The sequence below is a fragment of the Rattus norvegicus genome, chromosome 19, assembly GCF_021556685.1.
Source record: "Rattus norvegicus strain SHRSP/BbbUtx chromosome 19, alternate assembly SHRSP_T2T, whole genome shotgun sequence".
NCBI lineage: Eukaryota > Metazoa > Chordata > Mammalia > Rodentia > Muridae > Rattus > Rattus norvegicus.
Window position 1 is genome coordinate 44,956,955 of NC_141552.1, and position 25,536 is coordinate 44,982,490.

The 25,536-nt window shown below is 41.8% G+C and overlaps 1 pseudogene across 1 annotated transcript; it reads right to left on the reverse strand.

Annotated features, from left to right (window-relative positions):
• Window positions 1-366: 366 nt before the first annotated feature.
• Ap3s1-ps2 (adaptor related protein complex 3 subunit sigma 1, pseudogene 2) lies at window positions 367-1,559 on the reverse strand (annotated as a pseudogene). The gene is made up of 2 exons (XR_015644330.1): window positions 1,015-1,559; window positions 367-934 (listed from the first exon to the last, which is right to left on the reverse strand). The product of XR_015644330.1 is annotated as an adaptor related protein complex 3 subunit sigma 1, pseudogene 2 (transcript).
• Between the last annotated feature and the right edge of the window lie 23,977 nt (window positions 1,560-25,536).

The following is a 25,536-nucleotide window of genomic DNA, read 5'->3' on the forward strand; positions in this document are numbered from 1 at the left end:
TGACTGCTCCAATGAGGATAGACCCCTCTTATCAGCTGAACTATCTTTGTCAGCAATTCTTACATTTATTAATAACTTCTGTAAGTTGTGTACATGACTCCAGAGGACAGGATGGAGTAGTTTATCCAGCATAAATTCTTACTAATCACAGGTGGAATTTTCAAACCTCTTGTAATCTTTTCAAAACCCTTAATCTTTGGGGACTGTGTTCATTAGCATGTTAGGAGTAATATGTTTCTAAGTATAATTGATTTCTTTTTTTTAACAGTGGTAAAATATACTTTTATTTACTTTGTTGAGTCAGAAGGTTGTAAAAAAAATTATTGCAAAAGTAGATACCAAGCAAAACAGAAAGGTACTTTAGAAGTCCAGTTACCTTGGAGTTTATTTAAACGAAAGAAAAAGTCATGTTTTCATGCAATGCATACTTGGTTCTTTAAATAACAACTGTGACAAACAGCAGAAAGAATTAGAGAATGCTGCACTTGTGATCCATACAAAACATCAACATCTTGAGTTGTACATAATTAAAGAAACATCTCACTTTTCGAAATACTGTAATAGCCAATATATAGAGGCATGCCTTTATGTGGGCATAGGAATGCATTTAGAAAAGAAAAAAAATCACATGGGAACTAGTCAATTTCTTTAAAATCACTGAGCAAGAAAAGCAACATTGAACTTCCACACTGATTTTATGCAGCTTCTATACAGTATCTTGACTTAAATCCAAGAGCAAAGTTAAGACTCTCCTCCTCTATTTTTGGTAAACAATTGCATGATAAACTTAGATGACTTTCCCTCTGTGTTTTACCTGGGAGTGGCCTTTTTAATATTTATTTAAAAGAGGGCAGGTTTGGCACTTTTATACTGATGTCACCAATGTTAATATTTCTTGGGATCTCAGGAAGATTCATATTCTTTTATTTTTTTTCTTTTTTTCGGAGCTGGGGACCGAACCCAGGGCCTTGCGCTTGCTAAGCAAGCGCTCTACCACTGAGCTAAATCCCCAACCCCGATTCATATTCTTTACAGCTGATACAGCACGGGTTGGAGCTCCTGCTAAGCCAGCCTCAGATTTCTTCAGTTTATTTTGTGCATCAATTTGTGTGACAATCTCATTCATGTTGGTCTCCAATGCCATTCCACCCATTACCATTTCTGCAAGAATATTATGAACCTTGTGTACATGGAATATTAAATCCAGTTCACAGACATTTTCAAAACATTTGTCTAATGTTTCCACAAATACTTGAATTAGATCTAGAATGCCAAGTTCACTTTCTGAGGAATCCACACAGAAGACAAAATATAGTGTTACATAATGTCTGTAAATCAGTTTGTTGTCAGATCCTCCAATTAATAATCCTCCTTCTAGGAAATTATAAACATTCTCGTCTCGCTTAGACACCAGATGGAAAGTCTCCCTGATGTTGCTGTTGCGTATCTTCACTACAGGGCTGGTAGAACTTGGAGAGCTGCGGCTTCCTGTGGTTGTTGAAGATGAGGATGGCCTTGATCATGGCTGGGCGGGGCCAACTGGGTGGGCGCTGGGGCCAGGGCGGGGGGCGGGCGCGCGAGCCTCGCCTCCCGGAGCTTGTTGCCGCTGCTTCCCCACCCGCCCCCTCCCGCACCTATAATTGATTTCTAATAGAAGCCATCCTCTAATAATCAAATGTCTCAGGACATCTATAATTTTTTTCATTTTCAAAAGAAACAAGATTTGTGTTTTATAAGCTTCAAAAGTTAAATGCCTTAAAGCTTCAATTTCTCAACATAATTTTGAATGGTTTCTAACTTGTGCAAAAGATCCATTTACTGTCACCTCCTCATTCCTACCCTCAAGCCCTTTCTCGAGGGTTAAAATTTAAGCCTCTGGGCGGAATGAGAGGATTAACCGGTTAGCTCTGTCAAAGCACACTTGGTTACTGCTGTTGGAGGAGGCAGCTGGCAAGACCTGCTTCCTGGGGCCCCGCCTAACACTGTGCAGTTCCCACTCAGACACCAACAACCACCTTTGGTCCTCACACTAACCCGGGAGGCTGGCAGCGAGCAGTCACCATCCCTCTGTAGACATGAATGGGTGGAGAGAAGCGCCGGATGGTTGTACAGGCGAACGTGCTTCCGAGCATTTCCGATTGCTGCTGAGACTGTTAATTAAGAAGCTTTCATCGATCTCTCTCCCATGAAAAAGGTTCTGCTTATTTGGACTGTGTGTGGAACCGGAGATTTAATCAAAAGGCCTTAAGACGAGTGCCTTGTCAAAGCACAAACATTTTGAAATCCCAAGGAAAATACAGTTTAATGCATCCAGTTAAATTGCCTGAGAGGAAATCGTGAACACAGCTTTCTTCCAGTCTCTCCCCCTCAGGCCATTCACTAAGAAACTGGTCACTAACTGCTGGTAACAACCCATTTTGGAAGAATTGGTGCTATTATTGGCAGGCTGCGGTTTATGGCAACATGTTGTTAAAGACATGGGGGGCGATAATGTAGCTGGACTTGAGATTTCAGTGAAATTATCCTTTCCCTGTGGTTAATGGCCTCCCTTTTTCATTCCCTCCTGAATGTACTCAGGCTGAGCCTTGTTATCTAATGCATTTCTCGTTGCGTTAAGAAATATGTTCTACACCAGAGTCGGCATTCAAATCAATGGAGCAAAAATATAGCGTTTATTGTTAGTAAAATGGAATCATGCTGAAAAGGTTGAATGAAAGCTTGACTTGAACCGGATGATAGAAATACGATCGCTTGCCACAAGCACTCTCTGGCTGACACAGGCTCATGCTATTCCCTTCCGGTGATTAATTGTTAGCAGGGACAGGCAAATATGCATTGCCAAATGGAGAGTGATAACCAAAGTTGTAGTATTGATTTTCCATAACCGTGGATTTTCATACCTAGAGGAGAGCATGTGCTGCTGGCTATAACTAGTTGTGCTCTAGTCCTTCCTGTCTGACAAGTTCCATTTACTGAGAGCAAAGGAAAGAAACAGCTTTGCGGAGGGATGGGCAAACGGCACACGCCGTGCAGGAAAGTTCTGGAGACTTTCAGAAATACTTCTGTCTGTTTCCAATAGCAAAATCAAGTCAGGAGCCTAAATTATAAGGCGAAAAAAAATTGGAGTTGAATGCAGATTACACCCATTTTATTCGCATAAGAGATATGATTTTTGCTTTTTGGAGGGGAGGTATGTTTCCTCCCATATTTTAATTATCAAAAAAAGTAAAAAAGAAAAAAGATCAGAACATATCATTAGCTCTGCTTCCTAGTGAAGCTGACTTTTCTCAAAAAATTTACATCTTTCTCTCATTTTCCGTTAAGGTTTCTTACCCTGTTTTCTCACCTAAAGAATGCTAATGAGCTGGAGCGATGAGATCTATTGGGAGAACAGTGGACCCAGAGACTAAAGGTAAAAGGATGATTGATGGTGAGGAATTACCATAAAAGTACAATCAGGATCAGATTTTAAAATGAATTTTTAAGCAGCCTAAGAGACACTCTTTGATTTGCAGTCTGGTGGAATGGGTAATGTCTCTTTTGGTGGATAGTTTCTCACTGTGTGACTTGAGCTTTTTCTGATCTTTCTGACTGGAAGTAAAACGGAACCAAAGTCTGAAGAGGCTGTTAATGCAGAAAATATCAAACACAATATTCTTAATGTCAGAACCCAGGCATAGCAGGTGAGGAAAGAAAAATAAATAGAATATTACTGTTGGTATTACTGTACCGGGTTCGTCTCTCAACAGAAAGTGGGGCAAAGCGTGCTTCCTTTTTGTTTTTAAAGGACAAACTTGTTTACATTCTGGGGAAAAACACAAAACTTAGGTAGCATCAGATTGTAATCTTTGCTAGGTACATAAAATGTTCCAGCTGAAATATTGAAGCAAAAATGCGTTTCTTCGGCTACATGGTTCCTACATAATTTTAAAGTTTAAATGCACATTAGACTAATTTTAGATTTACAGGAAAGTGGCCCAGCTCTCTGACTGCATTCCTGAACACCACCAGTGCAGTTCCCTCCATTGCTAATAGCACGAATTACTGTCAGAATGACCAAAGTTAGCTGACAAAATGCAAGTGGCCCAATTAAACTTGCATTTCAGTTGGGAACAAAGCATCTCTCAGGATACAAATGACCCGCACTAACCCTAGGTGGTGAGGGTGTTTGCCACAGTGAAGGCACAGCAGGCTGACTGAAGGCTGGACTTCATGAGGATCTCACTGTTTCTCTCCTGACGCCTTTCTTCCCGTCCCTAGATCTCACGCTGGATAGTGACTGTATTGAGCAGCCATCCTGTCTCCTTTGCCTCCTTTGGCGCATGGAAGTCCGTAACCTTCCCATTTGCTCACCGGCAATCTAATTGGGCTGATGAACACTTGCTAGAGGTCCTCAGAATCCAAACGTTTGCATTTCATGGGTTGTAGAAGCTGCTCCTACGTTAATCATTTCAGTGGAATGTTTGCCCAACTGTAGATTACACAGTAGCAGAAAACCCTCGTTTGCGAGTCAACAATTTTCATCTTACCTTCAGAAAACACACATCTTGCGGGAACGTACCCAGCTACCCAGGTTTATTGTTGGATTGGAAATACCAGATTCATTTGAACATGATAGCAACGACTTTAATATAAAAATCGTTGCTGAAACCTTGAAAATCATACACTTTTCTTTTACCTCATTTAATTTTTCATCTCATCTGTCTTTCTACTTGACGCTTTTGGTTTTTAAAAAGGATGCTCAAAATAAATACTTTGTTTTCTAAGAATAAACTTGGTTTATGGCCATAAATACAAATGAACAATCAAGCCAAAACAGAAGCAAATAAAACTTCAAAGGAACATGGGGCTAAGTTTACACACACACACACACACACACACACACACACACACACACACACACACACATATTACTTGAAGCTTCCGATTCACAAATGAGGTTGATTGGTTAAGATCCCCGTTTTCAAGTGTTAAACGCTATGGAAATCTTTAGCACTGCAGACAGCTGCTTCCTGTGGCAGGGTGCATTTCTCCCTGTCTGCTGACAGCATCTATAATGACTTTAATCATAGATTCTGGAAACGGAACCGGCTATTGAATTGCAACACGCTCAGTGGTCAGTGTCTGTGTCACTTTTCTGGGAGCAGGACTTTCTGAGCATCAAGGAGCTCATTCCCAGCCTTCTGGAAGAGTGCTTAGCGCATTACCTCTCTGTCAATCACATCTGTGGTGTCTGAGCCAAATTATTATTATTTGGCTCAAGACGTTCTGTTGAAACGAGTTTGTGTGGTATTCTTATCTGTGTACCGTATATAACTAATGATGATTGTTTATGGAAAGGTGCCTGTCCAATTATTTTTGAAGAAACACAGGAATGCAGAATGACTGGAAGCATCAGGTTTTTGCCGGAGAATGCCTCAGGTAAGGGGAGAATGGCTGGAGGCTATGAGGAATCACAAGAGACAAGTCAGAGTGGTAAATTGGGAAACTGACATATCTCATCTAATATACTTGCTAACTAGGCCTTTAAAAACCTTGACATTTAACTAAGTTTGTGGAAAAGTTATGGGTTTTGTCCTTTTCTGTGGGCTCTAACTCATTAATCTAGTGAATTAAGGTGTTTATCACGAATACAACATTAGCAGGTTGGAAAGGGAGGTGTCGAGAGGCAGGTAAGCGTCTTGGGGTGAGCAGCTGTTTACACAGGCTGTGCCTGGTTCAAAGCCAAGTCAGTCAAAAATGATACTTCAAGTTATTTTCCCTTTTGGTACTTCAGGGCTTGCAATGGTGTGAAAGCAGCCTTTCATTTGGCAGAGGCATTTAAATACAGCTCCCAGACAGGCTGGTGGGTTTTGGGGGTGGGGGCCCTTTGCTGAAATAAACAAGTTTCTAGGGGATTTTAAGAAACTGGGAAAGAAAAGCAACTTTTCAGCCCAGTTCCCCACCCACTTCCAGATCTCATGTTGATCAAACTTGTGTCATTGAAGGACACAGGGATGGCTTGTGGCAAGAAGATCTTTGCCTTCTAATGTTAGTGTCTCTGAAATAGGTTTAACTTTGCCTGGCATTCTATATTTTTTAATTTAAAAAGGCATGAAGGAACAAGGCAGAACGCATGTTATTTATAATCAGAAAGTAGCATGGGTTCTCCGGAAGTTCCCTCACAAGTGTGTGGGAAACGCCTGGGTTTGTGCTCAGAGTTTTATTTAGCGCATGTCAAAAGAACATCGTTAGGCTAAAAGCCTTCAAAACGAGGCACTAACTTGATTTTTTTACTATTAAATGTTTTACTCCAAAATCAAGCCAAAAGCCGTGTTCTTTTTAAATCGTGAGGCTTATGCTATCCATTTATTGATATCAAAAACCTAAAATGATGCGTAGAGGCAGTGCCAGCATCAGGACCACCTAATAATATATACAAAATTAATACCCAGAAGCCCCAGCGGCTATATTTTAACTCCCCCCCTTTTCACATTACTGAAAATCTTATGGATCTGTTTCTTTTTCTGATACTCATCTGTGGGTTTGAGGTTTGCCTCTCTTTTTTTAAAGGAGAAGTAGGTTTCATTATAGAATGATTATCTCTGACTATGTGCTGCTTGGGTGTTACCCGGCCATATGAAAAGGCACTTCAGATGTACATTTTAAAAGACATCTTTGAATTATTTGTGCCAGTTTCTCGGTTCTTTTTCTATCGGTTACGAGGCAAAGTCAATATCCGATTCATCTTCGGTGTGCACTTGGCACATTTTGAGAAAACAACTTTAGGACACCGTACTTTTGAGGCTCTAGTTGAGTGTGGAAGCGGATTATAGCATCTGAAGTAGTATGATGGATGAGAGCAGTGTGCACGATGAGTAATAGCATGAATAAATACTGGAGTGTTACTCAGGCATGGGTTTTGTCAATTTTCTTTTTGTTGTTGTTCTGAAACATTTTGTGGTCGCACATACAAACAGACCTCTTTACAGCCCAAAGGCCGTCTGAAGACAGTGGTAGTTAGTGAACTGGCCAAGGATCGCCCTTAACAAGGGGAGTACCATACGTTGCAGTATGAATTTCCATGAGATGATAATTCCTACTTGGACAGGAAGATGCTCTTTTCATTAATCACTTTATTAATTATTCCTTTTATTTGCTATCTACCATTTATGCTTGTCTTAAAAGTTCTATTTGGTACATTTCATTGTTGAGACAATGTCTCTTGCAGCCCAGGCTTGCTGTGTAGTTGTGATTAGCCCTGAGCTCTAGAACCTCCGGCTCCTGCCTTCCAAGTGTGATCCTCCACTCTGTTTTCACTGTATTTTCTATGCCTACACTGTCAAGTACTGACTTTCTACATTTATACCACAAACTGAAGATTTTCAAAACAAATGGACAGGAAATTAATTATCATGGTTTTATTGTTGTTGATGGCCAACTTTTTAAAACAGCCACAAAACAAACAATAACAAATAGAACCACCACCACTACCACAAACAACAACAACAAAAACAAGAAAAAGTAAAAAACAAGAGAGAGTGCCACTGACCAGAAAGGTGTGGCCTCGACTGTGTTCTTCCTAAGACAGGCAGCCTTAGGCTGAGCTGGAATAACTTGGGCAAGCTTCGAAATCCTGGAGATGTCCTTATTCTTGGCCTAATGCTGGCTCCAATCGCATCAATTATGCAACAAAAAACACTGTGGTGGTGCCCATTCAGTGAGACCTCATTGGGATAAGATTGGCACACAATGTCAGAGCTGGGGAGCAGAGGCAGGCTCGTCAGGAAGGTCCCCGCATCTAGTCTTTGTGTCCTGTCTGACAGAAACTGGGCTGAAACAGATGGCTCCTGCGTGTCTCACGTGTGCTGTAAGTGAACAGGAAACTGTCCCATGTTGGTTCGCTGTGTTACTATGTGTCACCTGGTGGGAACCCTAGGGAAAGGTGTTTGTGCACACATAAACTTATTCCTCGGGCAGAGATAGAGCCCGGAATTACATTACCAATGATAAGGGATAGCTGCTACTCCTCTTACCGGACTATCAAAAAGGTAGAGATTTGGACTCGGAATCTAAGAGGTATTTGCAAGGACTTCCCATTGCTGATGCTTTAAGCCGACTCATCTTGCAACTTGCTAGAAGAAAGGACCTAAGAGATCATGGTGCTGTTAGAGCTTGTGTTGCACTCAAGGCCCTCACCAGGGGCTTGAATCGAGGACTCTAATCTTGTAACTGCCTCTGCTTTTTCCATTCTCATCCCAGGTCAGCATCTGAGGTTCAAAGAAGCATCAAGATCAACTCCCCCTGTCACCGCGAGATGAGGGGTGCATCTGACCTTATATTTGGGGACCTGTTGGGCCTGGGTGAACAGTGGTCACTGCCTGAGATTAGTACTTTAAGGGTAGGAAAAAGAGGATCACAGAAACAACTAAACCTGCGCTAACACGAGCTGGGGGAGTTTCACAGAAGGGAACTGGAAATGACGCTGGCTCTCTAGAGGGAGGAGAAGAGTGTAGTTGGGGTCTCAAAAGCAGGTATGACCTTGCACCCTGCTGGTGTGTGGAGCAGCCAGGCTGCATGGAACTGTTGCAGTGTTGAGATGACAGAGAAGCGAAGGGCAGTTGTGCCACATAGCTTTTTTGAAGTAGGCTTGCCAGTAAATGTCCGTTGAAGTTTTTGTTATTGACCACAGGATGCCATGTGCTGTGATTTGGGTGTGAGCAGCCTTTGAAGGTTCATGTCTTAAAGGACTGACCCATCCCCTCAATATGGTGCTTTGGGGGAGTAGAGTCTTTAGGAGATCGAGTCTAGGGGGAGACATGTAGTTCACTGGAGGTGTGCCTTCTAAGCACACCAACTGTAGGACTTGAGCTTCTCTGTCTTCCTCTGGTTTGAGGTGTGACTATTTGGTCCTAGTGTTTCCCTGCCTGATGTGCCACCCTCTGCTATACTCATCAGAAGTCAAACCAATGGTTTGCACTTTTAGCCTCTAAAAGTAGGGGCTAAGCAAATGTTTTCTCTTAATAAAGCCAGTTGCCTTGGGCATTTTGCTTTAGTAATACAATTTGGTTGATAGATTATTTTAGGGAATTATGTGAAGATGTTAGGCCACAAAGTCATGTGATAAATGCTCACTAAATAAGGCTCCTGCATATACCCAATAATATCACTGGGTGCCCAGCTAGACCAAGTATAACCATGAGATCTTTTTCTGCTTGTTACTGTTGGAGACATGGCTAAAACTATTGACATATGCAAATACAATTATTTTAGGTGGAAAATAGCAAAGGCATTCAACTGAGTGAGTCCTGTGGTTCATCAGTAGGTAGGAGGAGGTACCAGTCTCGAATGCTGAGTGTCCTCAGTCAGCAACTGCTTCTGTTGTTTGTGTTGGGTTTCACAAAACGAGCAGATTGCTGGGCTGGCAGGTGGTCTGATGACCTCTCCTGTTATTTATCTCTGAGATTCTGTAGGCTAAGAGAGGAGTTATCAATTAGACAAAAGCCTAGTCCCTAGTGAAACACACCCTTGGAACTACCTTTCGTTTGAGGACATCTGCCTTTAAGACATACGATTGCCCCAGATCTATAGCACTGTGGTGGACAGTGAGCTGGGATTGGGAGGCCACATGGGTAATGCTGGCACAGAAGATGGGGTGGACCTAAGGAGGTACAGGGAGACACTAAGGTGTGAAAGAGACTCTAGCCTGTTACCTACGCCCCTAGCTGCATTCAGCAGATGGCAGTGTTCCAGCTCTTTAAGAAGATTCTGTTTAGGCTAGTGTTGGGGCCAGCATTGATGAAGCAATTTTATCACACTAATAACCGACATTACCTCATCATTTCCTGATCAGTTTATACTTACAGAGTTTAAATGCATGGATTAACTGGCACCATGAGAGAATTTTGTTTATTAGGTAGGTGCTCTCATCTTTCCAGGCATTCTCCAGCCTCGGGGCCTTTGCACTTTGTTAGCACGTGCAGTCTCCTCATCACCTCTCTCAGTGTCTGACCTAGCGTCATCTGTGAGGGAAGATTGCTCTGCTCTACCGAGCTGCTCTGTGGAGCTCTTTATTCTCTTGCTGTAGTACTTCATTCTCCGTCATGGGTTGTGACATGAATCTATTGTGAGTTGTCTATTCCCCGTCTAGAACTTACTAGATGGTAATGGGGGCTCTGCTAGACTACGTAAGGCCATGTTCCTAGACATGCCTTAACTCCCTTTCCAGAGAAGTGGCGCAGTGAATTGTTATTGAGTGATGTCATCTGCATTTACAAGGAAGAAACTGAAGATTTCTCCAACTCTTGGAACTCCAGGAAGAATGGCACTGGAGCCCCAGGCTTCTAGGCCTCAAATCACATGCAAAAGTTGTGTGAACCCTAGTCTTAAGTCCCAGACTACTTCCTGACACTCAGGTCATGCCTCAGAATGGCCAAGATGCCCAGCATTCCTTAAATGCAGGTATAATGGACTGAGGTGTTCTTTCTGGAAGCTTCTCCATGTCTCCTGAGACAAACAATCAGAACTTGAGATTTCAGACTTCTGATTCCCGAGTTAGTGAGATAGAAATAAAAGGCAAAGCTAGGTTTCAGCAATTGACAGCAACAAGAACAGAAACTCAAACAGTGGATAGGGTGCTGATTGAAGCATGGTCATGGAAGTGAAATGGGAATTCTATTAGTGGATCAAAGAGCCATCATTCAGAACAAGGATGTATGAGTAAGATATTGTTGCCATGATGAAGATGCCTTAAAGGAAGGAAGATTACCTTGGATAATGATCTCACAGGCTTCAGTCACTCTGGCTGGCTCCTTTGATTTGAAGTCTGTGGTAAGGAAGAAGCATCACAGTGGGGGAGGCAGGAAAGCTGCTTCTCTCACAGGAGGCAGGAAACAGGAAGACCAACAGAGTCAAGGACAAAATACACCCTTCGAAAGCAGACACCCATTGACCTCCTTCCTGCAGCTGGATGGCACCTTCTAATAGCCATTCAGCTAAAGGTAATTAGCCAGGACCTAAGCCGTGGCTAAAGTTAGCAGCATCTGTATCCAGTCATCTCACAAAAGAACCATGAGATGGGAACTAAAACTTCAGTATGTGAACTTTCAGGACACAATTCATATCACACTAGGAAGAAGAGCCTAGGGAGGCATTCTAAGCTGTGTACAGATAATCACCACTATGCCTGATATGACCTTGTCGGACACGGAGGTTGAGAGAACATGATTTGCAGCACACAGTATCAGCTAAAGTGATATTGAAGTCACAGAGGCTGGGCTCTAATACGTAAAAGAAATAAAAGAGATTGTGTGTGTTTTTATTCTCCCCCAAATCCAAAGGAATGAAGACTCTCCTCCTCTTTATATCTCACTAAATTCCTTCATTTATTTAATAACAACAACATTGTTCTGGGTTAACTGTACCAGGTACTGAGTAACAATAGACTGAGGTGACTGAACCAAGCTTTTTCAATTTACGATAGAACTCTTTCAAAGACAAGAGACTCCTTGTTAAGTACCCAGACTCACATTATCCTGTTCTAGAAAGATGTGGTTCTTCACATATTTTAACATTTTCAAAATAGAGAAAGATGCTTTTGATTTACTTCAGCCATATCAAAAACATATAAAAAATTACTGTGAAACTGTTTAATATTCAAGAGGTGATAATCTTTGCTCCAATGCTGCATATATGCCCTTCTGCCTACTCTGCTGCCTGATTTTCTGTGTCAATTTGACACAAGCTAGAGTCATCAGAGAGGAAGAAGCCTCAGTTGAGGAAATGCCTCCATGAGATCCAGCTGTAGGGCATTTTCTCAATTAGTGATCAATGGGGGAGGGCCAAGCCCATAGTGGGTGGTGCCGTCCCTGGGTTGGTTTGTGGTCCTGAGTTCTATAAGGAAGCAAGCTGAGCAAGCCAGGGGAAGCAAGCCAGTGTTCAGCACTCCTCCATGGCCTCTGTGTCAGGTCTTGTCTCAGGATCCTGCCCTGCTTCAGTTCCTGTCCTGACTTCCTCCAGTGATGGACTATGATCTGGAAGTGTAAGCTAAATAAATCCTTTCCTCCCCAACTTTCTTTTTGGCCATGGTATTTTGTTACGGTAGTAGAAACCCTGACTAAGACACCTACTGAGAGATTCTGAAGTGTGTCTGGGAAGCAATCTCTACTATATCCTAATCAAAGTGCACTGATTGGTGGCTCTGAAGCCCCTCCTACCCTCTGCCCCACCCCTGCTTTTTTTCTTGGAACATGGCCATTTTCTCTGTGTGCTGTTTTCCATTCAGAACTGTGCTGACAGGCCCAAGCTTCAAAACATTATCAGAGGTTGATTCTCCATCAATTATAGGTCAGTGTGGCTTCATTCAAAGCACAGGGACTTCTAATAAAACAGGAGAGTGTTGACTACACTTAGGTAGTCTACTGACAAATAGGCTTATTTATTGAGCATCTACATACTGTAAATACTTGTTAAATTATTAGGCCACATAATGTAACTTGAAGGCATCGGCATGATGGGCACCATGCTGTTACCTCAGAAAGTTTGATTAACTAAAATGGATGAAGCCTTTTAATTGAGTCTAATGAAAACACAAAACCCAAGATGCCCACTGGAATCCTAGTTTCATGTCATTTAGAAAGATCCAAAGTGGTCACTGGGTGTCTTATAGAATAAGGACAGAGTCAAGTTGTCCCATTGATGGTTCCTACTATCAATCACTTTTTAGATATTCCATGGAAGATTTAGCATGAAACATGTTAATACTTACCATGATAAGTGGTCCTTAATTATGATACATGGACCCTGTATTTCCCCAGGACTTTCCTGTATGTTTCTCACATGTACTAAATTATAACAAGAAGAGTCTGAAAGAGTATTTCTCTCTAAACATGTTTTTTCATTAGGAGTATCATATGTGTTAAATTTGCATATACATTATAACATACATTTTACATTGAGGTCTGTCTCCCACCTCCATAAAGTTCTCCCATTAAATTATCTTCTCTTGATTAAATGACCTGCATAAGTTAGAGGTCAGCTCTGATAAAGGTATCACAATCTAATCTGCTGATATTATGACCCCAATTATCCCCAGTTACCATTTTAGGGAGGATACCTAACAGGCTAAGTGAACTTCTAAAGCTAGCACAAACCGCATTCGTCTTTACTTTCAAACCGTAACTATTGCCTGTCCTTTCTACATACACCCTAGCTCTGTATTAACACATTTTTATTTTCTCTTTGACAAAAGGTCAAGGCTCTGAAGGTCTCTTTTTTGACAACAACGATGGCGACGATGATGATATAATTCTTATTATTCTGGCATCATGTTTTTCCACCTACACCAAATATATCAACCAAAAACACGTCCTTAGCGACAGCCTTTAAATCAACTTGGCCCTGGTTGGATTGTTCATCGTGAAGGTGAACTGTTGATAAGCCTAGAACACGATTGTGGGGAAAAGGAAATAAAACCCACACTGAACAATTATTGTTCTTCATTTTACAGCAATAGGAAATCTCACCTTGATTCCTGTTGGACAAAGGGAGTCTTCAGAGAGCACAAGAGAGGATTATGAGGTTTTACTACACAAAGTTCTCCTCTTTAGATCTGTACAAAGAGCCTGCTGTCCACTGCAAGGTGAAATGACCTTCAATCACAAGGTTCTGATCTGGATCTCCTTCTACCTTCCAGGCCTGTGCTCCAGGACTTGCAGGGACCACGTGGTCCTATCCAACCTCCTGTGTTCCCCTGGGGCCGTGTTCCAATCTGCTGACCCCCAGGACCCAGCTTCTCCCTATTCCACTACTCTGGCAGTCACTGAGTCTGAGCTCCTGGGGAAGCTCTGCTTTTTCTGTAGGATATGCTGATCTCTTAGCAGTAGCTTCCCTTAGAAGCACTGTGTCCCCTATACTCCTCCTTGGTCTGGATCACTAAATCCTTGAAGAAACAGTTATTTCTTCTAGAAACATCCGGCCACTAACAAATTTTCTTTTCTGCTACTACTGAGCTTCACATCTTAGTGCTTAACTTTGACATTTACTATATGCCAGGACTGTGTGAGACCTCGCACATTACATAATGTAGTCTGACTTTATGCTTATATAAACCTATCTTCCTAACTTTATTATCCCTATTTGAAATGCAGAACATCCGAATTCCAATATAAACAGCATAAGTTACATACACTCAGATTTTAGTGGCTTGTTGGTCCGAGAGTTCAGGTTCTGAAGGCTGTATTGCAACTCTAAATAATACAACATCGTCATTGGCAAAATATCTACACAGCATCCACCAGCCTTTATTTCTTGTCAGAAAACCTGGTACCTAGGACTAAGGAACCTTGAATAGAGTATATTACCTATTGTGTTGGACTGTAAAATGGTAGTTATGTAGAATCAACAGATTAATATGTGTAAAGAGTAAGAATAATGTGCAGTCAGTTAAGACTGTCATATGGGTATTAGTCATTGGTAGTAATAGTTAAAATAATAGTAGGAGGTGCATGTGTCTGAGGGTTTATTATCTACCTTATACACTAAAATGAAAGATTCTCAAGGACAGAGACCGCTTTATTATTCTTTTATTCTCTTGTGAGAATAATGTCCCACACATAGTAAGAGCTTAACAATTCAGTGATGAATGAATGAAAAATGTAAATCACAAGAATGAGCATTCCATTATATTCATCCCTCCTCACACCAGGAACTTACAATGTTTGCCAAGCCATGCCTTCCTTTACAATTCTCTTTTTCCCGGACTTGGGGACTTGAAGTTATGAGTCTTTGGACATAATTCCTGATGTCCAAGCTGGTCATCACCTGGTCCAACACTCCCACATACATCCCCCCCCTCATGCTGGTGGCTTTCTTCCTTGACCTTGTCCCATGGGCATCATAAAGTAACCCAGTCATTCTCCATTGCTTTTGGTTGTTCTTTAATCCCTGTCTTCACCCTTGAGCCTGTCCTTTATCTCATAGGCCCAGGCTACCTCTGGGTAGGCAATACGTAATTACACATTCATACTAACATGTTCTTTAAATTGTTCAAAAATCCACCTCTAAAATTCTATGACCCCCTCATCTAAGTGACTACAGTTATTACACAACTTTCTATGCATATGGTTGTGTTCATAGATTAAAAAGTATAAATAGGCACGCCTCTGTTGACAAATGCCTAAATCTTTGTACCTACTGTGGTAGAACTTAAGAATCAAATCTCATCTCCCTAGGAGAAGAGTTGGCATTGGGAAAGCCTGGAGAAATCCTTGTACTTTCCCGGCCCTCTGGCACTCTCTGCCCATTCCAACCGGCTTGGTGCTGGAGAAACATGGGCTTCATCTACGGTGTGGTAAGTGGAGATTTGACCCTTCCTATCGCCTGTGAAAAGTTAACAACCTTCCTTACAGAAAACATCAATGAATATAGCAAGCAAAAGCAAGCAAAGAGATGGAAAACACTAGAAATCTGAATGGGAGGAGAGAAATATCAATGAGATGGAGAAGAAAAGTCAGAGAGCTACCAAAGCAGATAGGAAAATGGAAAACCAGAGAGGCTGATCAGACTGTAGTGAAGGGCCAAAGATTCTGCCAGCCAACCTGAGATAACCAAGCAGGAAAGAGAACCTGAGCTAATGAGAAAACACACTTGGGACGACTCAGAGTAGGCACCATAAGTTACTCATGTGAGAAAGAACTGGTCCAAATAAAATGTAACTGGTATTCTACTAGTTAAAATGACTTATGATCTTTTAAGTTAACCATATTATAGAAACAGTATTATTACATGAAGCCAGTTATTTGGTGTGTGTCTAGCAGAGGCGTACCTCAGTAAGGATATGGGTGCAGTATGCCTGTTAATCACTGTCTTCTAGAACACAGCAACTAATGAGACATTGCTGGGATCTCCTCAGTGCTGCCTTGTTATGCCGCGCACTGCCCTTGGCAATATGAGGATTCAGTCATGGAACCGCAAGCTAATTTCCACCATAAAATAAGGAGTGATTTAAGTTCCCATAAGGACATGTACGATCTTGCTCCTAGGCATATAAGCCTTATGTTCAAATAAACCGATCTTCATTCTCCCCTCTGAGAGGCTGAGATCCTTACCACTTCAAGCAGGTGATTTTGTCCTGCCGTCAGACTGGAGTGTTCTGCCATCAGACCAGAGCCCCCTTCTCTAGTCTCTAGGTTGCTTCTCCATACCCATGCTTCCTGTCTCGACACAAATTCTGCTTTCTATTCCCACGTACACCATTCCATGTCCTCGTTGTATTGCTCGTCCCCATTCATTAAAATTCATGTTATTATACTTTAATACTTGATAATGACTCACGTGCTTCTGGTTGGGTACACAGAAGCAGAAGCTATGTGTACCTGTGTCACATGCTTGGGTTCTAGCACACGAAAAGCATGAAGTACTCTGATTTTTTCCTTGGCCTACTGAAAGCTGAGGATATACAATCATTTTCTATTAGGAAGGAATCTAGGTAAAGTGAGGCATGAAATTGGGAGCAAAGAGAAGTAATCCAACACTTTGCATGGAGTGAGGCAGATAGGACTCTCCTCGTTGATACTGCCCCCTTCACAGCTGCCATTTTCATGCCAGTCACCGTCTCTTGTTCGGAACAAAAGAGTCCAGTGTATGTACTCATGAGCCCAGGCTGGCCTTTATGCCTCTGTAGATAACACTGAGCTTCTGATTCTCCTTTCTTCAACTCCTGGGATTACAGTCATGTTTTACTACAACTAGCTTATGCAGCGTGGGGATTGAACCCATGTACTTATTAAAATGGTGACTCTCTTCGGCCTTTCGGTGTTTCTGTTCTAAGGACTCTTGATGAGTCCTTCCTTGTCAATATTGACAGGAAGGTGTGGTCCCTGGCAGGCCAGTTTTATTGTCATGCTCCCGTATTTCTATATATTGTTTTAGAAATGAAGCTATTGACATACCCCCGTCCAGTGGAATGGGACAAGGGAAGACTGTCAGGTCTTCCTGTGAGCTGTCAGGTCCAGACTAAGGGATGAGATAGAACTCTAGTGATTTTGTGATTCTCTTTTGGCAGCCATAGCTGCTTAGAGCTTTCAGAATCTGTGTCCACTGATGATTTTCTACTCTTGGGGCCTCTTATCACAAAGGGACATCATAGACACAATTATGTCTGCACTGGATAGATCAGCCCATGTCGATGTCACGTTTAATATTTAAACACATTTTACCGTGATTTTATGTTTCCTCGGTGGCCATCTGCAAAACCAATAGGAATAAAAGTGCAGCTTGTGGGGCAGGACAAATACACAGAGAATCAGGGGCTCAAACAGACCTAGGAGGAAGCTGCATCTATTCAAACACCTGTCTTCCCCCTCCCACCATCTGTGCGGCCCCTGAATCTTTCAGCCCCACTTCTCACCCTTACAATTATCCTGTCAAGATGAGGGCAGTTCAGGCGGCTTTGACATGCCTTTCATATGGCCACTTGAGTCCAATGACTTCCTTAAATAACAATGTTCTTGCTACACATTCACATCCGTGTACCCAAGTCGAAATGTGAGGACTCCATCTGAGGCAAGCGCCAGTTTGTGGGTTCTGCAAAGAGGCTATCAAATATGTGAGACAGTAGACCTTCTAAAGCTATGACACCCAGAGGATGAGTAATTCACAGGTTACAGAGACGTTCAAAGAACAGGTTAGTACTTTAATGCATTACTAAGGATTCTTTCCTGCAAATTCTCAATCTGCATCTAGAAGTTGTCTACATAAAGCCCTCAAGGGAAAGAAAGAAGTGTAACCCACATCCGAGACCTCTTCGTAACTGGCTATGGCATGGTGCATTCCTTGCACTCTCCTAAGCACAGTTATTTAGGGTGAGTTTCATTCCACTTTTCGGAGCTGGGACACCAAACTCAGATTCTCACAACCCTGTGCAAAGGCTCTGCTGCTGAGCTACCCCATCAATCCCAAGGCAAGCATTTCTATAGATCAATGCCCTGGGGCCCCAGAACGTGTATCTCGGATTACAGCAGACCAAATCGTACAAATCAAATGTATGTGTTCTTTCCTAAGTGGTCAGAACACTTACCTGGTGACATCACTCCAGTGGGCATGAGTCAACTTCTAAGGCTTCAACTCACCATGGGGGACGGACTGTTTCATCTCCTACACAAGGCAAAACATAGAAACCAGGGCCGGAGAGATGAGCTGGAAGACGAGAACTTCCTATCTAGGAGCATGGCAACCTGCGTTCAAAATCCCTGCTACTCACATAAAATAAAACAAAACAAAACAAAAACAAAAACAAACCAGGCATGACTATATGTACCAGAAGTCCCAGTATTGGGTGGCAGCAGTATGTCAACACTGTGAGCTTCTGGTTCAGTAAGAAACACTACCTTAAGGCAAAAAGGCTAAGCATGATGGGAGAAGGTATTTACACACACACACACACACACACACACACACACACACACACCTCAGAGCACACTTGGACAAGACACCGCAGACATCCTACATGGAGTCATAAACGGGGAAGTTCATTCTTGTATGGCGGAGTCTACAACAGGGAGCACAGCACACGTGCATACATACGGCACTCTTGCCACCTTAGACTTAGAGAACCCAGTACAAACAGGCGCTGCTTCTTGAAAATAATTTCTGAAATTTAAGGAAGGTTTTTAGCATAAGTATTAAAAAACAGTCAGGCTTAAAAGACATTTTATCACTTTTATTTCAAGCATGACTTTCATAAGTGGGAGACAGGCTGTTAAAGGGGAAAGCCCTAGTTACAGTTATGGTTTATACCTGTCTGCCCCTGTCCCCCACCTCAGGTTTGTTAAGTAAAGCCACAACTAGCCTTCTATGATGATACTCGATTGCTTCCAGGGTCCAGGAATTCCTGGTTTAAAATAGCAAGAACACAGAAGAATCCCTCAGAAGACCTAGCAGGTTGTGAGTCCCTGCCCACAGAAAACACTGTCTCTGAGCTGAGAGTAGAGATCGGACCGATGCTTTCTCACAGTAATGTTTACACTCGTGAGGTCAATCAACAAATTCAAAGGAGATACACTGTGTGTGTCACATCAATTTCTTTGCTGATTAGATGAAATGTGCTTTTGTGTTGTTCTCAAATTAGGCACTCATTATGCATAATTAGCCCCTTCCACAGAACAGCTGCTGGCTTTTACAATGCTTTCAACCCAGGCATGAGTGCACCCATTGCTGTGTGCAAACTTAATCAAATCTGTGATGAATGCGTCAGTTAATGTGATGATCAAATATTGAAAGGCATTGCTTAGAGAAAGCATGATATGTTCAGCTTCGCCCATGGAAGTTCAATACGAAGTCATTGCATTATCCTGAGAAATTATTGTCATTTTCAAATAAAAATATACTTATTTTATCTTAAAATATGATTATATGGCGGGTTCTAAAAAAATGAGAGAGACTGTGTTGCTCACTGAGGAGGCTAAAGGTTTGAAGATGCATTTGAATCTAGGTTGAGCCTCAAAGACCAACCAGGAATAAGGAAACCTTGGGCTTAGTTGTACCACTGAAACTATGTTGACACACTCTCTGTTTCTGTGGTCTGGAAAATGAGAAGACGATGACCAAACAGGCAGTGTAAGCCACTTTAAGACAGAAATCATTCCCCAAGACATGCAAGAGCACATTTCTAAATTTTAAACAGCGTACGGCCTGCATTTGCCTCAAGGTTGAAGATCATGTAGTGGGTTGAATTAGTGATGCTTTGGGGTTTTGAGGAGTTGGGTAAATGTGAGAGGATTTAACATGATGGTCACAGACACTGTCATGCCACATTCTCTTCTGTAAAAGCATATGTTTTTCCTTTATTCTTCTGGAGAGACACTGGAGTTGGAAATCACCATGTTACCAGGGGTATAAGTCAGGAAAGAGTGACAAACCCAGGCATAGCAAAGTGGATGAAAAGCCACCGCTGAGGATTCTTTACTCCTAACTCAATCTAGACATTAGATATGCAGAACCTTTATATGTCATATTTTAGATTACTAAAATGATAGCATGTGAGGAGCACCACACCCCCTTTTAAACTATAAAAGTACATTTTGGCCAAGACTATATTTAAATTTTAGCCGCCAGTAGCTGATATCCTTATTAAATACCTTTGTGCTATCCCGTGTGGTTTGGGGTGATGTACTTTGAAGAAGCTAGAGATTGTCTACATCCCCATGTGCATGCACACATACAGATGTGCAGGTATGTAGAGTGTTGTGATTCGAATGTTCAGTGTCCCCCATAGGCTCAAGTGCTTGAACACCTGGGCCCCAGCTGGTGGCGCTGTTGTGAAGGTTATGAAACCTTAAGGAGGTGGAATCCTGTTGCAGTCCATCACAGGGGTGTGTGTGGGGAGAGGTGGGTGAGCACTGAGCCTGGTTCCTCTCTCTACTCCCTTCTCTCCTCCCCTGCCTTGTTTGGGGGTACACTAGGATAGCTGGCTTGCTATTCCTTCTACCATGTCTTTCCTGCCTGTTGCCACTGACAGAGTGGACTCTGGACCTATAAGGCAAAATGAACCCTTTCTTCTCTAAATTGCTTTTTCTGTTGGACTATCTTATCACAGCAACAGAAAGAAACAAAGATATACCTTAATAAACACACAAACAGTTTAACAGAAGTTTTTTGTTGATACACATTATATTTTCCACAGTGAGTCCACTTTGGAAAATTTTAAGTATAGAGTTAATACTCATTCAGCTGGTATCTAGACAGAGTAGTTAAACCAAATATTTAGTTGATACCTTTATTAATATATGGATACAGCAGGCACGTTCCCTGATTGGTTGATGTTTATATCAGATTAGCTGCTAAAATGTTTGATTATCACACTGAGTGTATATCTATAAAATATGTTGAACATAAACAAATGTATAAATAAAGCACCACCAGCAAAAGTTATCACCTATCCTGTGATCATTTCAATGTCCTTGGGGAGGAAATGCATCAGAAGCTCTATGCTTCTCCTCTGGTGCTCTAAAACACTGCTAATCACTATTAGTCAACAAATAACTAACAGTACTGAGAAAACTATGCCAATATTTTGCATGAAAAACTTAATGACATATTACTGAAAGACAGAACTGACAAAAAGGAAAAAATTGTTATATTTAGGTCAAAGATACATAGTGAGGCAGGTTAACACTGATTATGTTGGTATAACTTAGCAGTGGATGAGGTCACAGGTTATGTCATATAGTTTAACAGTAGCTGGCGACTTGCAAATCTTGGCTTAAGAAGATGAACCAGAAGTTATTCATCCCATAGTATATAGGATGAAAAAAATATATATATATACATATATATATAATAGAATTATATACCAAAATTGTTTAGAAAAAGCCTTCATTTGATAAGTGTCTTAGGGTTTTTATTGCTGTGAAGAGACACCATGATCACAGCAACTTTTACAAAGGAAAACATTTAACTGTGGTTGACTTACAGTTCAGAAGTTTAGTCCATTATTACCATGATAGGAAGCATGGTAGCATGCAGCCAGTCATGGTGCTAGAGAAGTAGCTTAGAGTTCTACATCAAGATCAGCAGAAAGGAAGGAAGGAAGGAAGGAAGGAAGGAAGGAAGGAAGGAAGGAAGGAAGGAAGAGTAGGCCAGGCTTGAACATTTGAAACCTCAAAGCCCACCCCCAATGGCACACTTTCTCCAATGAGGCTACACTTCCTAATAGTGCCACTCTCTGGTGACCAGGTTCAAACATATAAGACTATGGAGACCATTCCTTTTCAAACCTCCACAGCAGGAAAAGTTTTAATCATTTTCAGGTTAAATGGATGATGTCTGTCTGTCTGTCTGTCTGTCTGTCTGTCTACTTACCTATCTATCTATAACACACACACACACACACACACACACACACACACACACGATAATGTAAATCCAAAAGTGACATTTAATGTATTTAGTCAAAATTTATTCCAAAGCAATATTTTCCACTAGCATTTTAGAGATGAGTTTTTAAGTCAAATATTCTAAATTTTAATCTCTTGTTACCTTGTTGGGCAAGCATTTCTGTTATTTTTATATACATGGCCTTTACTAGTTCTTTGATGTTGCTATGACTGGACTGGAATAAAAATAATCATTTGACCACTATTCTACAAGGAGAACGGCACTGTTAACTATTCTCTTCATAAACAGCATGTGGTTGCTTGACTTCAGCAAGCTTCAGAAACTATTCGATTTCACTCCACCTGGTTCTTCAAGTTAATTTGAACAGGTTTATGTTCAAGACCTTTGTTTCCTTTTTCTCTTTGTTTTCTTTAGTCCTGAAAAAGTAAGGAAATGATGATAGGGAATCATAACCCCCTGTTTTCTATGTGCAGAGGAACAAATACCACTTACCACTAGGGCAAGCAAATCCCCCTCTGAGGTGCAGCTGGCTCAGGCTGTGCCTGAGTACTGCACTCACTGTGTTAGACGGACGCATTGTCTTCACAGGTTGCCTTTTCTGACTTATCCCATAGGTAAAGATGCGGGAGCCCTGAATCTAAAAGTTTGTGGAGAAAATCTCTTACCATTTCTTGCACTGACTTCCTGGATTTGTACTTTGTGATGTCCTGTGGTTCTGTAAACTCATTTTGAGGACCAGGCAAACAGAACCCAAGTAAAGTCCTGACGTAGTGCATCAAGCAGCTGTAACCACAGTGCCCCCCGACTGGGAATAGAAGGAGACAAGAGGATCTACTGAAGCTAGTGCGCTGGATAGCCTGATAGGCTGAGAGACTGTCTTAAAGGAGAAGGGAACGGGAGGGCTGCTGCCCTACGATTGAACTCTGACCTCCACACTGTAGCAATAGAATCTATGCCTACGTTCTTATGTCTGTCTACTCCTATGTACACACACACACACACACACACACACACACACAGACACGATGTGTGTGTGTGTGCGTGTGAGTGTTTATGGTATAGATAGATAGATAGGTAAGTAGACAGACAGACAGACAGACATCATCCATTTAACCTGAAAATGATTAAAACTTTTCCTGCTGTGGTGGTTTGAATAGGAATGGCCTCATTATTTAAATCTGATGCCTTCTTTTGGTGTCGCGCCCACCTCGGCCGGCAAGGAAGACGCAACACAGTTGGATTCTTCTCAACAGCCTTTACTGAAGGACACCTTCATTGCTGATACGGGGACCACGAGCGGCAAAGTCGCTCGCCTTATATACACAACAGTATGCTAATAATCTCTCAGGGATTGGTGGGGCACGAGTCACCCCACTATCACCCCACTGTCATCCCAGCTACTTGTCCTCCAGAGATTGGCGTGGCACGAACCACCCCATTAGCATAGTACCGCCCCAGCCAGACTGAGACCAGGTGCAAAACCCCGCACATGCGCAGTACTGTTGTTCACCACAGGAGGGCGCCGGATCACCTCATTATCATACGGCCGCCCTAGCAAGGGGACAAGCCTGCACATGCGCGGTAAGTTGTTTACATTCAGACTGGACTGGATGTCAGCACCAACTTTGTTTTGCCGCGCCGCTCCCTACATTCTGGCAAGCATGTGTATGTGCATATAGAGCCCTCATATGCAGAAAATAAATAAATAAATCTTAAATCAAACAGTTAAAAATATTGTTTATCATCATCATTATTATCATTATTATTTATTACTACATGTGTGTGTTTGTGTACATCAGAGTAGACAGACATAAGAATATAGACATAGGTTCTATTGCTAAAGAAGGCATCAGATCACATTATAGATGGTTATGAGCTACCATGTGATTCCTGGGACTTGAACTCGCGACCTCTGGAAGAACAGCCAGTGCTCTTCACTGCTGAACCATCTCTCCAGACAATGGATAATATTTTTTTCATTGCTAAGAGTTATTATTAAGAGTCCTAGTGTCCCCACTGTCTGCAGTTATATAGCTGAAGCTTCAGTGATCTGTAACCACATTCTCCACTTCAATTTTCCTCCATTTTGTTAGCAAAATACTTCAGGTTTATTCCTGGAAACCACAAAAGAAAAATTACTTCACTATGCAAACACATGCACATACTTAGAGAGGGACAGTTTAAAACCATTTGCTTTTGTCAATCAAAATCTACAAAGGTTTTCATTGACACATTATAAATGGCAGATCAAACAGGTATAACAATGAACAAAAAAAATCAGGATACAAAAAGCTATTGGGTCTTCTTCATGAACTCTAACATTCACGTTGAACCCTTTTATTTCAAGAACAAAGAGTATTCTGTTGGTGCTAGAGGTGAACCGTTAATCAATTTGGTTTACTTTTGCAAACTGATGTGTTTCGTGAAGTCAGTTGAAGACAAGGACTACAGAAGATGCAGAAGAGAATTCTCGGTGAGGAGAGGTCCATGCCCGGGATGCGGTTTGTTATATTTATATATTTATGCTCGGACAGCTAGTCTTCCTTCTCTCTTTAATTTTATTTTCACAGGGATACCTAGATATAAATTTATAATTACAGTCTATTGGGTCCATTTAATGTTGCTCAAATGCATGCAGTTATAAGACTGATCACTTGCTATAGGATAACCAGCTAGGGGCTTAATCCCAGGAAGGCTGATTATCTGTGTCTGAGCAAGTATGAGCTGCCCATAGATCCTCATCTGGAGATGAGCCCATGTGAGATTTCCTCCGTCCGTGCTGGCATGTCAACCAGTATTGTCACTGTCCAGGCCTTAATTATGCTCTTATTCTCTCTCTCTCTCTCTCTCTCTCTCTCTCACTGCTTATGCCACTTGGGGAGATAATGAAGAGCTATGAAGTCAAGACAATGATGGAGCCAGGGATACAGCTTCAGTGGAAAGCACTCATTTAGCACACGGGCAGCCTTACGCTTAAACCCCTACACTGTAAAGCAGTGCAGAAGCGTGGCAGTGGATTCCCCTGAACGCAGACAGACAGTCTATGCAGCAATACACCAGCCACATGTATTCTCTATGAGCAGGCAGCTCAGCCACTGGGCCGCCCATGCCCTCTGTCTCTGTGATCTGGGGATTAGAGACTCACTCTCCAGGTGTCTCTGCTATGACTGTGGACAAGACCACATTCATGAATGTATCACAGAGAACACACGCCCAGGTGAGCCTGGAAAGAGCTTTCAAAGAAATCTTTTTTTCCCATTTCTAAATAAAATAAATGCACAATTTGCTCTCCTGTGGGCAGATTAGCAGCACCATTTCCAAATGAGGAACAGAAACTCTTACTTTTTCCTGTTGATGTAGATTAAGGAGGATTCAAAATCAAATATCTGCAAGGCTGTGCTTTGTAATAGCGTTTAAGCAGCGTGCTTTAGAAATAGTTTTAAACAAGGTTCTACTCTAAATATAAACACACATATTCCTGAACACTGTCTCCTGGTATACTTCATTTTTCCAAAAGTAGATTTTGAATCTCAAGCATAAATCAACAGAGAAGGTTATTCCTCCTCCTGCCCCAGCTTTGGTGGGGGACAGATTTTCCAAGCTTTTGAACTTGCCCATGTTCTTTTGGGAGTGAAGTCACTGTACAGGGAGGATTTGAAGACA